We start from the raw sequence: 18,573 nt of genomic DNA on the forward strand, positions 1-18,573 counted from the left end.
TACGATTACAAGCAACCCAGTCGATCCACTCAACGGAACAGCCATCTCGAGGAATTAGCGTGCTAGTGGCTGAGCACTCCACAGACAGACACACGTATCCTTAACGCATTTCTCAGAAAGATTCAGCGTGATATGGAATGTGACAAGGCTGGCTCATTCAAATACCGAGGTACTACTCATCTTTGCCAGCTGAGGGGACTGGAGCAACGTGAAATAAAGTGTCTTGCTCAAGGACACAACGCACCACCTGGAGTCGAACTCACGACCGTGAGACGAATACCGTAACCACTAAAGCCATGCAACTTCACAATCAACATCATATGCAGGCCATTTCGTTGACTACTAGCAGCCTAGTTGGCACAAATGTAAAGGTGTTGCCGAATGAGATACAAGTAACTGATGCAGAGAGCTGAAACAGTATTTGAAAAGTAATTCCTTCTGCGGATGATCTAAATCTTCACACAACTTACTGAAGCAGAAACCAATATATTTCCTTCACTTAAGTAGATAATGCTTGGTTACTTGTCTATGGCGATTAATTAGTGAGTAGATAATATATAACACAATTGATTATCTTGTTGTTGTTGTTGTTTTGTTCAGATCTGACTGAGTAGATTTACGATCAAAAGAATTCCAGTCGAAACCGTCTACTCATTTCAGACGAAGTTTATGTTAGACGAGCTTATTCAATATCCTTCCCTTGTTTTTAAGGTCGGAAGTGTGTCGGTTAAGATATTTCTAGAACGCCAAGCAAATAGACTGAGGATCATCTGAAAATTCACTAAATATTATTTGCGTTTACGAGAATTATTCTTTTCTACTCTTGGCACAAGGCCCGAAATTTTGGGGAGGCATTACATCATTAGGAAAACGGTTTCATCAGGTGAATGCATGAATCACAAGATTCAAAAATGCTCAGAAGCTAACAGTTTGTGCCTCTTTAGGAGTGTATATCCAATGCCAGTCATAAGATTCATATGGCAATTTCCTTCTTCTAGAGAGATGTCTAAGTAAAGATTAGGAATTTCTCACGGCCTGCTGTTGTTTGACCGTTGACTATTGCTTTTTTTTTTTAGTTCTTTGACCGTTGTTTTTCCCTCTTGCAAGTCAACCGACAAAACTCATCTTCCTTACTAAGCAGGCATGGGTAGTGTTGCAGGTTTAGGCGCCGACGGGCACTGGTCATAAATTTGGAAAAAAGTCTATTCAACACCAACATCCATGAATCAATTCTATATTTAGGCATCATTCTTACTGTATTATTTTCCTCTTCTGCAGCGTGTCTCTTCTTCGAAATAAGGCTCCAGCATAAATTCTAAGCCTAGTTCAACCCGACACCCCGGTCTCCTATTATCATTTCATCACTGTTGTGATCCTTTATTAAATACGTGACCTTAGAACCAACATTAATTTCTTAATTTCTTTGCTTCATGTTACGTCTCCTCCTGATATAAACCTATCTGTAGAGTGTCTTTCTGTGTCTAATTATTACGGAAGGTGTCGTATGTGGATGTTAAAGCTGAACATCAAACTGAATCGATATCAAAGATCAATAATTACCTGCAAATGTCAAGAGTACTGCGTCTTCCCTTCTAGCTAATTAACAAATTAGTTTAATTCTAAGGCCGAGACTTGGATTTATGAAACAGAAAATAGACTCCATTATTAGTAATCTTTATGCCTCGAAGGATTGATTTTATTGATTTTATTCTTTCGAAGTCAGTGGAGAAGGAGCGATAGATATGTCTTCTTGGTACGACAGAGCATAGTAGAAATACGTATGCCCTTGGCGCAACAGAAAACATATCCTGAACGCCAAGGTTTTAACTCAAAATGAGTATCCAAACTTCGCTTTTTGCAATGTTGTATGACAAATCTTGAAGCTTCTTATCACACTCATAATCGTTGATGCTGCACAGCGGTTTTCTTTAATGAAAATACAAGCTTGCTATATATAATAAACACTCCAAGGAAATCAGTCCTAAACACACGTGAACCTGCTTAAACAGAAAACCCACAAGATATATCTTCTATAAAGAATATATACATGTAAATGATATCACATATACCTGTAAAGCCCAACAGAAAACAAATTCAACACCTCCGAAAATCTAAAAGCAGAACTAATCAAATAAGGTGACATATCTTCTCTAAAGTCTTTGTTTTGTATCCTTGAAAATTAACTCTATTGTTTTTAAAAAATGGAAACGCATCCATCACTTTCAGGTTGATCAATTTTTGCGTGTAAGAATTATGTCGAATTAATGATAAAATGGAAACTTTTCCTGCATCTTCAGGTTTCATGGTTTTTGTCAGCATCAGTAGCAAGAATAAAAAGAAATTACTATTTGTAATGCTAATATAAGACAATAATCGTTTGAGAACAACAAATACCAACCTAATGCCTCTATAAATGCTAACATGGCTTCTGCATTAGTAAAGAAACACCAAATGAAAAACAGCTCTGATGAAGAAACACGATAACTTCGATGCCTTACGTTTGTAAAATACAAGTCAACAGTAATCTTACACTCATTTCGATTTGAGAAAGCATTTTGAAATGATCTCTTGTATCATCATGCAATGTTGTCTGCCACAATGAAAGCATCTGTTTATAAGATATACTTATAATATGATAAATCAGTATAATATGACGGTTTCTAAACGTCATTGCTCTATAGCAGGAGATATATTACTGGAGATTTAGTCTACATATAGTATTAGTTCCAAATTTTGGTACAAGACAAAACATTTTGCGGGGAGGAGCTAAATCGATTAGATTGACTCCCGTGCTCAACTGGTATTTATTCTATCGTCCTCGAAGGATGAAAGGCAAAATCGACCATGGGGGAGTTTGAACTCAGACTGTAAAGATGGACGAAATGCTGGTAAGCCTTTTGCCCGGTGTGTTAACGGCTCTACCAGATCGACGCCTGAGATCTACATATAATATTTATATATAAACCAAAGCGGCGAGCTAGCAGAAACATTAGCACGCCGGGCGAAATGCTTAGCGATATTTCGTCTGTCTTTACGTTCTGAGTTCAAATTCCACTGAGGTCGACTTTGCCTTTCATCCTTTCGGAGTCGACAAATTAAGTATTAGTTGCGCACTGGGGTCGATCTGATCGACTGCCCCCACCACTAAAAAAATTCTGGCTTTGTACCTAAAGTAGAAAAGAATATTTATATATAAACATATAAACTACTTTTGGAGAGATCATTGCGCTTGAAGCTATATACACAAAATGAAGTTGAGGTAAGCACACATCGAGTCATAGTACCGTTGTTTAAATCTTAGCGGTATGAAGTGATTTATTAGTATTTTGGTTATAGATGTTACAAAGTCGGTAACTGAATGTGAACCAACGCCTTTTCACTTGACCCATTACTGTTCTGGCGATCAATATCCCATAAAAGAAAATGCAAAAAAACTACTTTGATCCGTGACACATTTTGTATTTATTATTCTATAAAATTATAGCTTAGTGGGTTTGAATTCCCGTGTGATTTTCAAGACGTTATGTAACGTCTAAAATCTTGGAACAGAATTCCATTTACCGTGAGTAGCAAAAGAGTATAATTCAAATTAATTGAATAGAAATATTTTTATGTTTCTTTTTATGTTCAATGAACATTTAGTAGATAAATTATGATTGCGTGCAGCATGGCTTAACAGGCACTTCTTAGTTTCCATATCAAAGCTCAACATTCAATCTAATCCACTTTAGAGCTCCTCTTTTGACAGTTAAGTAAAACATGGTTGATGTTCTGAAGAAAACACAATGCGACATGAAATAATAAATAACATTTAGTTCTGTTTGTCTCATGGGTAGAATTTATGAAATGTGTAACAAGTTTTTCTCAATCATTCTTCCATTACAAATCAAATGTCTTCGACTCTTTCCGTTGGAAGCATATGTACGTACGTACATACTAACATACGTACATATATACATACATGCCTACATACATACATAGGCACAGACACACACACACACACACACACACACACACGCACACATATATATACACAGTTATAAATGTATATATGTATTCATATATGCATACACATATATTCAAGCATGTATATATATATATATATATATATATATATATATATATATATATATATATATATATATATATATATAATAAAGTTATTAATATTTCTAAGTCTCTCTAAAGGAGACTACGGCAGCGGTACTGGAAATTAATAGTTATCGCCAAGCCAACATGGCAGTCCCAAAATTAGGACGAAAGCTGCCGTGAATTAGCTCCATGAAGCCATCGCCTCTAGCTAGCTATGTGACACACGAAACCTGTGTCCTTTATAACCTTCAAACAGGGGAGGTCAGCAGTGTCCCCCTGCTGGTTTGGCATCTGCAGACTAGTTTCAGGGTGTTGCCCCTTGTCAATGCAGAGCAGCCAAGCCCTAGCCTATATGCATTTTTGTGCGCGTAGATATGCAAGTATGTATGTATATATGTGTGTGTGTAAATGTATGTATGTATGTTTATATGTATTCAATTTATTCAAAACTTCGGAGATTCATGTTTTCGCTTTCCTGATTGCTTATTAATATATACTATATATATATATTACGAGCTCGTGCTTGTATGTATGTATTTATGTATGTATATATGTATGTATGTATGTATGTATGTATGTATGTATGTATGTAGGTGCGTTTCACTGTGTGTGTGTGTGTGTGTGTGTGTGTGTGTGTGTGTGTTTGAATGAATATGCACGCGCATGTGTACGTTACTGCATTTTATCGAATTACGAACGAATTACGAACGCCAATATCGAATTATGAATTACGAATTAAGAACGCCAACCTAGAAAACGCTAACCTATGGAACCTTTATAGGACCACGTGAACTGGCAGAAATGACAGCTAAATCCGCCCCTTACAAATCACACTTTTACCTTATATAAAGACAATACAGTTCTTCTTGACGTACAATAGGTAAAGATGGCTTTTGTTAGAAAACTTTTGATCACCACCATCTTTTATTAGCGCTCACGATGGACCAAACAACACTAACAATGCCAGAAAGGCTGATTCAGCTGTTCCTCAACCTGCTTCTGCATCGCTAAATTAGTTAATAAACATGGCTGACTGGTATTCGACGAAAGTGCGATATGTTTTAACTGAATTACTAAATTAGCTTGTTCATGCATAGACATAACCAGTGCATTATCTCTTATAATTAATTTGTGTTTCCTAAAATCTATTTGGTGTTTTGCTCTAAATGATTTCCATCCATCCTCTATTTGTAATGATGTAGTCCCCAGTGTGAGTAAAATGGATTCCGTTTAGTCAACTGAATTACCTGCATATTAATTTGCCTTAACTATTATATCATGTTTCCTTGAATTTATTTTCCATCCTTTTTATAGTTTGATATGAATTAGTCCCTAGATTAAATGAAATAGATTCATGTCTCCTAGGGACATCCTTTGACAAAGCAGTGGTTTTCCAGCATGCTGGAGAGCACCCTCCAGAATTCCTGAGGGCCCATGCTAATGTGTATATTATTCAATTTTATTTTAGGATTTCTTGCTAATAAAGAAAGAGCCGGTTTCTAACCTAGCGCCAAGGTTCCTTCAGTGGAATTTCAACATCAACAGGCTAATTTAGTATAAATGTATGTATGTATTCGTGTAGATTTGTATGTTTTGTTTTATGTATGTATTTTCATGCATATACTCGCATATCTAGACATGCTCGTATATACTTAAATAATAAACTTCTGAAATGTTTTACAGATTTCTAGTTCCAGTGATAGCTTGGATCTGTAGTTTTCGAATCAGCTTTCTCCTTTCTGGTTTTGAGAAGCCTAATTTCTCAAGGTATTTAGGCAGTGTGTTAAATATCTCAGTGCTCCAGTTATTACAGGTATAAACCGGAACTTGTAATCTGGAGAGAGTAGCTGTAAACTCCTCAGTAGTTGAGCATAGGTGTTCTCGTTTACACTAATCTTCAGCATTATGTTAACATCCGCCGGGCAGCCGGTTGCCACAACGTTACACAGTTTCTCTTATCTATCCCAAATAATAATGTCAGACCTATTGTGTTTATACTTTACTGAGGTTTTCACTGGAACATTCCAGCAATATTCCTTTTTATTATTATGAGTGGCTATGACTTCCATCATACTGAGGTTTCTTATTTCTTTGTCCTCAGCGTTATCCTTCTGACAGACCTCGTTATACAGTGTCCTTGCCACAGCATTACCCCTCATCGGTAGATAATACTGTGATGAGATCTTCGGACCCCTGTTTATGATGTGGGTGATATCTTCGGTGTTAACCCCACAAAATCTGCATCGGTTGTCACATTTTACTGCTTTTTCCTGCATCCCTCTCCCATTTGTGCATCAAGGGTCTGATTGATATTTCCTCTTCCTGGATTGCAAATGCATACCCTACAGAGCGGGAGGTAGTAATCCGGTTGTTGGTCCATGATAGACTGCTTTGATGATCAATTTTACTATCACCTCGGAGGTTTCTATTAACATATCAATGAATGTTCTTCTACTCATATAAGGCTCATCCGGTCATCTGATGATACGTTGCAGTAGAGTTGTGTGACTTCTTTGGTCATGTATTTAAGGTTATCAGACAAGGAATGTTGCTCAAGGAGCTGCTTTCCAAGTCTTATGATGTTATCAGTCTCATGTATGCAAATTTGGTCAAGGGATGCATTTTGACACTTGCTGGTTAAAAGATGTCGCTAAGGGGATATGATTCGACATTCAAAGTCATTTTGGATCGATATTAAGCTTCTGTTGCCTTGTTTTCGTTTTAGGTAGAGACGGCCTACGTCATTGTTTATGTGGAAATTATGTGTGCTTCTGGGTTTTCACATCAATGCCTCGGTTCCCATCAAGCGTCCAATCAAGTAGCCCAAATTTTGCTATGAGTACTGGCATTACAAACACATTGCGGGCCACTGTTTTACTGAATGCAGAGAGTTCAGAGGTCCAAAGTTTCTGTATTCGACTGTAATATTCTTTAATGACACGTGTTTTATTCAGGTGCCATTGCAAGATATATTTTCATCCACCACTAGATACCTGTAACATTCCTCATCAAATATAGGAGAATCAGAAAAGTCATTGATAGAGGTGTTGCCCGTCTGGTATACAGTTTTCCATCTTTTCACATCCATATAGTAACATTGCTATGTATCTTCTAATTTTAATTATTAGAAATCTTCCACTGAGGTGGGTGCCGGTTTCCAATAAAGATACAAGGCTCCATCTTTGGGATGTAGTTAACACAGACAAATTCACATTTGGAACTTGAGAAAAGTCTTGCATATTTTTACTGTTCCACTCACTTGTAATGTACGAATTAGCCGGTCAATTTCTCTTTCTGAAAATCCCAGTTTATCCAGATTCTCATTTAAGCGTTTACTAACAAAACCTAGTGCTTCAGTTATGTATGTATGTATGTATGTATTTGTGTCTCTGAGTCTGTGTGTATGTGTGTGTGTGTGTGTGTGTGTGTGTGTGTGGTTGTGAACAAAGCAATACTTATTTAAATAAGGTAGCTTGTTTATACATATCTATATTTTGCGACTGGCTAAGTATCCGTTTTTATCAAACTTCAAAGCGCAAAGTATCATTTTACCACGATACATTAAAACATTCTGATACATAGACACGAATAGTCTCCCAGATACATACATCTATGTATATATATATATATATATATATATATATATATATATATATATATATATATATATATATGTATATATATATATATATATATATATATATATATATATATATATATATATATATATATATATATATATATATATATATATATATATATATATATATACATGTAAGTACACGTTCGTTTGTGTGCGTATGAGTGTGTGCGAGTGAGTGTATACAAATAATTAATGCATTTACAGTGCTTTCTTTTTTATGTTGTATACATAGTTTATCTATAGACAGGTATTTAAACACACTTTGTAGACACAAAAGTGAGATCTGTGAGTAAATTTGTATTCAATTCGGGATGAATTTTCCAGCGATTGAATCCTCCATTCGTAAGTAATAAGCGCTCTGTGTTTTCTCTCTTCTCTTTCTTTCTTCCCCCCCCCCATTCATTTTTTCTCTGTTTTTTATTTCTCTCTTTTGTTACCTGCTCTCACTGTACATAACTATCTTTACCCTCTTTTGTTTTTGTTTTTCTCTTTTTACCTTATTTTCCCAGCCTCTCTTTTTGGCCCTGCTGCTGCTACTAAGTCAACCCCGAATTGTCTCTTCCTCACTGCCCTTTTGTCATATTGGACGTCATCCAGCTTGCAGCTTCTAGAACACCACAGTCAATATTAGAGTTCCTCTGCCATATTCCTCTCCTCTCATTCAGCACTCCTTCCTCCCCGTCTTTCTTTTCTCCTGCTCTAACTGAATCAGTTTCCCCATGAAATATTTGTAATTTAAATTTTAAGCTATGGTGGATACAGTTAATAGGGTTTAAGAAATAAAATCTGACTTTTGAGCTTCATGCTTTCCTTAATAGAATTATGGACATACTGCAAGCAAAACAGGTAGATAATCGACACCTTTGGAGCTGAACACTTAATCAACTTTGCACAGGTGCTTATTTAATTAATGCCTATCTGCACATGGAGTGATTGCGTCTGATGGTATGTGTTATATTAGAAACGAATTTAGCCGTGTCCACTGACATATCAGGTGCTGTAACAGGTTAACTCGACATGAACTTTTCTTCCCCTTTCCCTTCCACTTGTGCTGTTTCTAAGCCATACAATAACACAATGCTTCATTGATTCTTGCCAACTCACAAACTAACGTCCTATGCAGCAAGCAAGTATTCCACTGCACAAGCAAAAGTTAATCAATACTCTAGGAACTAACAGCTTACACAGACATTAAGGTAGATATACGCACACCTCGGCCATAAATTACATTTGGTTTTATTAGACAGCGTCTTCCATATGTGTCGAATTTATTTGTTGTTTTGGATTCGCGTCTTGCTTTAAAATGTTCCATTTTATTTTTACTTCTAAATTAATGTACAAATCACATCAGTAAAGTGAAAATATTTTTTAAATTCAAAACATTTCTTATTGATTGTTTTCAAATGACTAATAAATCATGGTACACTTAATCATTCAGTGTGCTGGGTGTTTTCTACTAATTCAACTAGATTGAAAATGACCTAAGAACTTTGCCTATTAGTTATAGAGGAGATCAAATGAGGACAGTTTTAAGAAGCCATTAGGTTTGTGTATCAACAGATACAATAAAAATAATTATTTGCTCCCAGCGTTTTCTTACCATTCACTGGCGCTGTATTCTGTTCCTCTGTGTTTGGCTGCGCGTCTTTACCTGTATATTAAAAGATGTGTGTGTGTGTGTGTGTGTGTGTGTGTGTGTGTGTGTGTGTGGATGCGTGCGGAAGTAACATATTTTGATCAATTTGGGATAGAGCCATTTAGATAACAACCAGCATTTGATAGCATCGAACGTGATTAAAATAACCGGCTTCCACAGTGTGAGATACACACACACACACACGCACACACACACACACACGCACACACACACACACACACACACACACACACACACGCACACATATATATATATGTTTGTATGTAGGCATATATATATATATATATATATATATATATATATACATACATTGTGTGTGCATGTGTGTCTGTGTGTGTGTGTTTGCGCGCGCGCGTGTGTGTGTGTGTGCGTGTGTGTGCGTGCATGCGTGTATGTATCTCTCTCTCTCTCTATATATATACATGCATGTGTGTATGCGTTTCGACAGACAGATGGATAGAAATGCATAAATTCTCAAATATAATATAGGAATGGATTTAAAATAATCCGAAACAACTGTTGTTATGAGATTAAAAGAAACAAAGAACTACAGTTGAATAGATAAACGAACGCATAAAAGTGTATCTGTAGATTATTTGTAACCAAGTATTATTACTGGTTAAAGGATTATGGATGTGTAAAACAAGAAAATAGACTGTATTGAAGTAAACAGATTCATAGGTGAGCGTAGCCAATAAGATACTTCTGTTTTATTAATATAAACATATCGATAAACAGATATTATTTTCATGTATTGCATATAAACGGATAAAAGGAAGTAAAGATTGTAATAAAAGCGCTAAAACCATAGATATTCATAGTATTATAGGAAGAAATAGATGTATTTGTTCCTTTTTTTTAATATCTAACCCTAACTTTACTCATATTAATGGATTATATCTGAGTGAGATATGTATGTAATGTGATTTATTTCAGGTACAGAATAGGAATATATCTATTTGATATACCAAGCTTTTATGAACGTTTGTTTGAATAATATATTCACCAAATTCGGCTAATGTTACTGTTTACATTCTAAGACTTCTCATGCACTAATTAATATCGACTGTCTTTTTAGTTTCTGGAGATAAACACACGGAAGTATGATATGCAATGAAAATGGTTCACCATAAATAGCTTTGTGGTTAAGAACTTCGCTTTACTGATATGTGGTTTCAGGTTCGATCGCAGTGAGTGAAACCCTGGAAAATGTTTGCTGTTATAGTATCGGTCCGGTCAGTGTTCTGTATGTAAAATTGGTACACAGAATTTATATGCATATCTATAGTATCTATCTATCTGTAACTTTTCTGTACTTTCTACTTTTTCCTATTGTCGTTTGTTCTTACTAAAGCTTTTTTTGTCCCTCTCTGTTTATTTTCTCGTGTTCTTTTCTGTTGAAGAGCGTAGGCTCGAAACGTAAAAGGCTTTCTCAGCTTCCTGAGCGTTAAACTGATACACTTGTTTGTTGTTTACACACCTGTATTCGTCTTTTGTCTTTTTGTAATTTCCAACAGTATATTGCCCGCTCACGTGGTCGCACCAGTTTTATCCTCCTACACTTCGGACATATTCCTGGATTTTCGACACCTCCTACACTTCGGACTTCTACCTGGATTTTCTGCAACTCTCCTACATACCAATCGATTACACTGGACTCTTCCGTTGATTAGAAATCGTTCCAATACACCACGACCTTTGAACCATTTGAAATTTTCTGAACTTTTTTTGTACTTTCTGCTATTCCTATTAACGTTTGTGTGTATATGTATGTGTATATATGATATTACTAATAAACTTTTCTGCTCTAAGTACCAGGTCTAAAATTTTGCGGGAGGGGACCATTCCATTAGATCGACCCCAGTTCGCAACCCGATCGACCCCGAAAGGATGAAAGGTAAAATTGATCTCGGCGGAATTTGAACTTAGAACGTTAAGACAAACGATATACCGCTAGGCATTTCGCGCGGCATGCTGACGTTTCTGCCAGCTCGTCGCTTTTGATAATAAAACTAATAATAATAATAATAATAATAATAATAATAATAATAATAATAATAATAATAATAATAATAATAATAATCCTTGGATGGAAGTTAATGCATTTAAGGCATCGCTACGCGCATTCAATGCATTAATGCATTAAACATTTAATGCATCGCTACGCGCGTTTCCTCCAATCACGTGTCTCTTAAGAACACAGTCCATATTCCTGTCATGATTACAGTGTAGTCTACAGTATCCGTTAGCATCGAGTTCATCATCTTCATGGAATCATTTCTTTAGGCGATTTAACTTTAATGGATGTTCAAAGGACGGATGCTTATCCCCTTCGACTAGTCTGAGGGTTGACTTATTATTATTATTATTATTATTATTATTATTATTATTATTATTATTATTATTATTATTATTATTATCATCATCATCATCATCATCATCATCATCATCATCATTCTTATTATATAGGTACAGCTCGATGCAACCCCAAAAAACTGGTCCACCAGTTAGCATCATTAGACTATGGCTGACATATTAGAATAGGAGCTTTATTCATATACTCAAAACTTTTCCTGTAAACAAACATATATATATATATATATATTACGGAGATGTACTTGCGTAGCAAATGACCTGATCTGAGATCGTGTGCTGAAACAAAAACAATTGCAGCTGAGGAAGATGCTTATGTTTATAAACCATTTTAAAACACACAAACCGTTAGATTCACTTCAACATTTAAATTTAATTTGCCAAAACATTTTTGTCCCTTTGAGACAGTGACCTTTTCACTGATGCAGCACGGAATTTTGTCAGTGAACAGGTCGCGGTCTGAAAGAGACGAAAATATTTTGGCATAATAAATTTAAATGTTGAAGTGAATCTCACTGTTTTTTTTGTGTCTTTAAATAACTTATAAACACCTTCCACGTTGTAATTGTTGATATATATATATATATATATATATATATATATATATATATATATATATATATATATATAACAAATTAAATGGGTGGTTTATTAGCAATTTGAACCTAAAGGCAAAGTTAATAGAGGTCACAAAAGCGACAGACGGTACTGACTAGCACCACTATTGCTAGAAAGAAGAGTTTAAAAAATTAAAAAGCCACAGTTGTGTATGTTTAGGTGTAATCCCTTCACGTCATGGGATCGTTTTTTGTTTTTTGGTGGTATACAAGAATGTTTTATGTAGGTCTAGGATAGGCTAGCTATTTTAGTTATTTTTGGTCTTATTGGATTTAAACCAAATGCACTGAGGCTGTTGCTGTCAAAGGAAAACTATCAATACTTGCAAAAACCTAGATAGGGAAGCCAAAATATATGAATAAAAACCTGAAAATATTTGTAAATACCTAAATGTTTCTGTAGGAGGTGGCGTTAAGCGATCACCAATGATCACTAATGAGAGATAAGAAAGGAATGCTGTCATAAAATAAGAACTATTCCGAAAAACGAGTTCAATGCCAGAAAAAATTCGAGTCACTAAACTCATTTACTAATTTCATAATAATATGCAAGTCCAACGTTATTATCTAAATCCGTCTATGATATAATAAAATTGATATAATAAAATATGATATAATAAAATTGATGTGAAAATCCGAGAGCTGGTGACTATGCGTCGTATGCGCCAAAGTTAGGTGTAAATCGAATTTATCCTCCGCGAAATGGAGGCGGTTTTCAGTTAACGCAATCTCAACTCTCACTGAAAATTACAAGCATAGGTCTTTCTGCTTGTATGCAGTCTACCGCGTTCTGAAACATGAAGGTACCTAACAGCTGAATTCAGTGAAGAAAAAATGCAATTTGCCTTCGGGAGATGCACCTTCATGAACCATTATCCAAAGAAAACGTGTCCTTGGCTGTAGAGGCCAAACATTATTATTATTATTGAGGTCGACTTTGCCTTTCATCCTTTCGGGGTCGATAAATTAAGTACCAGTTGCGTACTGGGGTTGATCTAATCGACTGGCCCCCTCTCCCAAAATGTTGTGCCTTGTGCCCAGAGTAGAAAAGATTATTATTATTATTGTTATTATTACTATTATTATTCAAGACGGTGAGCTAACAGAATCATTAGCACGTCGGACGAAATGCTTAGTTCAAACTTGTTCTGAATTCAAATTTAGCGGGTGTCGGTTTTGTCTTTCATCTTTTCAGGGCTGATAAAATAAGTACCAGTCAAGTACTGGGATCCATGTGGTCAACTGTCCCCCTCCCTTCAAATTCCAGGCGTTCTGCCTATAGTAGAAAATATTATTATTGTTGTTAAGGCATCGAACAGGCAGAATCTTTAGCAGGCTGGACGAAATGCTTAGCGGTATTTCGTCCGTCGCTCCATTCTGAGTTCAAATTCCGCCGAGGTAGACTTTGCCTTTCATCCTTTCGGGGTCGATGAAATAAGTACCAGATGAGAAGTGGGGTTGATGCCATCGATTCATCCCTACCCCCAAAATTTGTGGCAAAATTTGAAACCATTATTATTATTAAGACAGTGAGCTAGCAGAATCGTTAGCACGCCGGGCAAAATGCTTAACACTATTTCGTCCGTCTTTACGATCTGGGTTCAAATTCCACCGAGGTCGACTTTGCCTTCCATCCTTTCGGGGTCGATTAAATAAGCAACAGTTGTGTACTGGGGTCGACGTAATCGTCTAGCCCCTTCCCCAAAATTTCAAGCCTCGAACCTTTTGTAGAAAAAAATTATTATTATTATTATTGTTGTTGTTGTTGTTATTCCTGTTGTTGTTCTGACACCGTGATTATTTTTCAGATTTTGTTGCAATTGCCGTTGCTAATGCGATAAAAATTGAGAAAATCTCTAATGGGAGAATTTATAAACTTTCTCCTCTAAAGCAAAACATTGAAAACAAATCAATATTTTGAACACAATTTCTTCCCACGAACCAATATTGAGAAAATATTCTTATTTTCTAATCAATGGACCAAATGATTTACAATGTAGCTTCTATCTTTACAATGTAGCTTCTATCTTTACAATGTAGCTTCTATCTTTTTCCTTGAAGTATGGATACGTAACGTATACTTCCATATTCGCTACTAAATTCTACAAGTCACCGACGACACAAACTCTCTGGAAAATATTTTCCATCGATTAAACATTAACATTATCAAATAAATGTGAATGCATTCCTTATGATTAGACATTTTGTTCTTTGGGTTTGATATAGGTTCCTTATTTAGAGTACCATGCCAAAAATGTTTATTATTTATGCATATATATTCAAAATATCACAACAGTTCAAAGGGTATTAAATATAGGCGAACCGGCGTTTGCGTGAATCTTTATTAATCAAGAAATAGTTTCATTACTCTCTTGTCCGTTACGTAGACTGGTGTCCATTACATTGATATTACTACAGTTAAATTTGGTTAGGAGTTTTCGAAAACGTCAAAGAATTATGGCGTCAATGCGTATGACTACAAATAGAAGACTATACGCAAGTACCTCTTTCATCTATATACAACCAGATACAAATACACATGCATATATATATGAGTATATATATATATATATATACTCATTTGTGTATGTGTATGTATATATACACTCATTTATGTATGTATATATGTGTATACATTTTATATACAAACACATACATACACGCATATATATATGTATGCATATATATATGTATATATATATATGTATATATATATATATATGTATATATATATGTATATATATATGTATATATATATATATATATATATATATATATATATATATATATATATATATATTAATATACATGTGCCTGTGTGTGTATGTGTGCATATGTAAGTACGTATGACTGTATATGCATACAGTATATGTATGTCGGTATTTCATGGAGCATGAAATTGGTAAATATCTGAGTGTGTTTCAATATGATAGTATTAAGATAATACAAACAAGGTTAACAAGTGCGTGAAAGGAATGCATAAAAGTAAGGTGGCTTTAGAAATCTGGGTGGAGAACCGCGCGCACTTAAAATAGGCGTACAGAGGAATTCTATTTCATCAAACTAGCACATGCACAAACACATACAAACGCAGGCACACACATTTATGTTGGTATCAAAGTTTCTAAATACAACTAAATAATGTGTTTTCAGATCTCAGGTGACATTCTTTGGCTGTGTGCGCCCGCGCGTGTTTACATGTGTTTATATGTATCATTTCGCGTGCAGCCCTATCGTCGAGAACTAAGAGTGTGTAAGTTATTCATAATGAGACCCTTAAAAATACACAATTTAAAATTACATGTTCACCTTGAAAGAAGCCAGAAGTGTCTCATCAGTCCCAATTCTATTATTTCTTCCTTAGAAATGCATAACATTTTGACTGTATTCTAATTAAAATGCCTTTTTTTTATATAAGCGGGCAGCAAGCTAATATTATTTTTACTTAGAAATAATATTTCGTAATGTCTCTAGTTGATGATATAGCGACTCAACTGGAAGATATAAATTCCGTACTACAATATATAATCGTATATACTCTAATTTTTCCTTCTGTCTTCAGTTAATCACTCAACTTATACTATTTATAGCATGGAGAACGTTTTCTTGATATAATCTATCTTGGTTTTCTTAAATTTACATTTCTTTTCCCGATCAAATTTATCTTGTCAGAAATGATGCATTACGCTGATATGTTAGAAAATGTGAAAAACGTCTTTCAACTAATGTACTTCACAACGACATTTTCTTGTAAATATAACCCTTCTTCTCTGTTACTCGCCGTTTAAAATCTTAACGTCTCTCTGTTAATAACTAATCGTTTTGTTTCATTGACAAAAACTCTATTATATTTCCAATCGATCAATAATGCTCATCTTTCTTCCTCTCCAGCTTTATTGAAATATAATCGTGTTATTCTTGTTTATTTTTCTTTCACTTTCATCGACAATTCAATTGTGTTTTCTCGTTCCGGCGTAAGATACTTGTTAAGGTTAAATTTTAGGAAGTTGAATCGGATATCAAGAGTCAAAGATAATGGCGATGGAAATCGAGACAATTCCATTAGGAAGTTGTAAATCGACGATATATCAGGATTCTACTATGAACTACCAGGAAATAATAACAGCAAATTTCCTTCTTCCAATTGAAGAATATCAGGCAGCTGTTTTTACTAAATTTGATAGGTAATGTTTTCCGATAATCTCTGATCGACTAAAATATCTGACAGACACTGAAACAATACAAAATACATAAATTTGACTAACAACTGATTTACATATTTAAATCCTTTGTTAATTAGTAGTAGAAGTCACCGGATTTATCCATATATATTAATATCTAAAATAAATAGAATGGCATAAATTTTCTAATTTTCGGTATAGAATTAGTTCAATATGTTACTGTTAATATTCAATTGCTTTCGGAACATTTGGCCTCTCAGAACGGCAGCTTCCAAACAATTCAGAAGATGGCTTATAATGAGGTGCATAAAAGAAAACAGGAAAAATTTAACGGATATAAACTATAAACATAAATTTTACTTATATCGGGAAAACAATCATTTCTAAATACTGTACATATTTATATATGTATATCTGTTACGTGTATGTAAGAAGTGTTTTTATACATATCAACACCAAATGACGCAAGACCTTCATTTAGACGCTCAAACACTCCAGCCAATTCATAGTCTTTAGTTCAAATAATGTCTCTATAACGAACCAATGACGGAGCCTGAAAATAACACGTCGGACACCCGGGAACAATAATAGATTTCCCTTTAATAACACACTACTGACTTAATAAAAGAACGCACGTCATAATGTAATTGAAAATAAATTATTTCTAAAAGTATTCATGAAGCAATGTGTCTTCGTGGTGAGGGTATTCGCCATACAATTACAAGATCCTGAGTTCGATGCCCGGTGTCGCGCTGTGTCCTTAAGCAAGGCACATTACTCCAGTAATATCATGTGGAAAAACGAGTTGTAACTGTAATTCAAAGGTTCATCCTTGTCACATTCTGTGTCATGCTGAATCTCCCGAGAACTACATTATGGTTACACGTGTCAGTGGAGTGTTCAGCCACTTGGACGTTAATTCGATGAGGAGGCTGTTCCGCTGATCGGATCAACAGGAAGTCTTGTCGTCGTAACCGACGGAATAGCAGTTTCTTTCTGAAAAACAAAGACGAGGTAGTCATTTTATTGTTTTTGATTACAGGTCAGTCAAAGGATGTGTGAAGTGAAGCTAAATTGCAACAGATCTATGAAAACCGAACGGCAGGCTTGAAACGATTATTGAAACTGCTGGACATACCACCCAAACAGCTTTCGAAGCAATCTATTTTGTAAAGAGAAGGACACGTTCCGAAATGCATTGCTTTGTAGATTTTACTTGGAAAAGTACTATAAGTTTATAAGATCTATTTAGATTAGAGGTTTGCGGGTTAAATGTAACCACCAACGCTGACATCACCATCACGTCGACCAATAACAACAACAATTACAAGTTCTCTACAAACAAGCTATAGTACACTTACTATTTAGCAGCTAAATATCCCTGAACGTAGCCAACTTTAAAAGAAGTATATGTTTGATAATACATAGTTAGATCCATAAACCTGGAACAATAAAAGGCAGGAGCATAAATGCCTGTGAGCATAAATCGGATCGGTCATAACTGACTTGCAGGCTAAACAAGCATCGTCTCTAAGATACATATAATAGCTTCGGTAAGTTTACATTCAAATACAAGTAACTAACGGGAAATGAGGTTTGTTTCAATTTGAACATATACAAACGCATATATTTCCTTATCTCTCTCCTTTCACTATTTCTCTCAGTCTGTTTAATTCTCGTCTCTATATCTATTTCTCTCCCGCCGTCTTTCTCATTCTTTTCCTCTACAGCTTTATTTTCCCTACACATTCGCTCACTCATACATCAATATCCTAAGTGTATTGTATGAACAGGCTAGGAAATTACAACTATATTGGATAGTTAGAGTAGCTGGGTAGGTATTTATTTTGTGTCATTTCATTCACCGGTGTAAAACACCGGATATTGGTGGTGCAATATATTTCAAAAAAGCTACTGTTCTCTTCGCATCCACAATATATCCCGTTGACGTTACGCACCAAATATAAAGTAAAGGTAGGACATGTTCTCTTCTGTAGTGGCGATGCAGTT

The 18,573-nt window shown here is 35.2% G+C and overlaps 1 protein-coding gene and 1 long non-coding RNA gene across 2 annotated transcripts in view; one reads left to right on the top strand and one right to left on the bottom strand.

Moving 5' to 3' along the window:
- The window catches only part of LOC106882793 (uncharacterized), a 239,017-nt gene that overhangs the window by 117,699 nt on the left and 102,745 nt on the right, over positions 1-18,573 (bottom strand). The window lies entirely within an intron of this gene.
- On the top strand, positions 7,929-12,232 carry LOC149135843 (uncharacterized). Its single transcript, XR_016242037.1, has 2 exons — positions 7,929-8,077; positions 10,910-12,232. It is a non-coding gene; the product is annotated as an uncharacterized LOC149135843 (long non-coding RNA).

This window comes from Octopus bimaculoides, chromosome 5 (assembly GCF_046866305.1).
Source record: "Octopus bimaculoides isolate indiv1 chromosome 5, ASM4686630v1, whole genome shotgun sequence".
Classification (NCBI taxonomy): domain Eukaryota; kingdom Metazoa; phylum Mollusca; class Cephalopoda; order Octopoda; family Octopodidae; genus Octopus; species Octopus bimaculoides.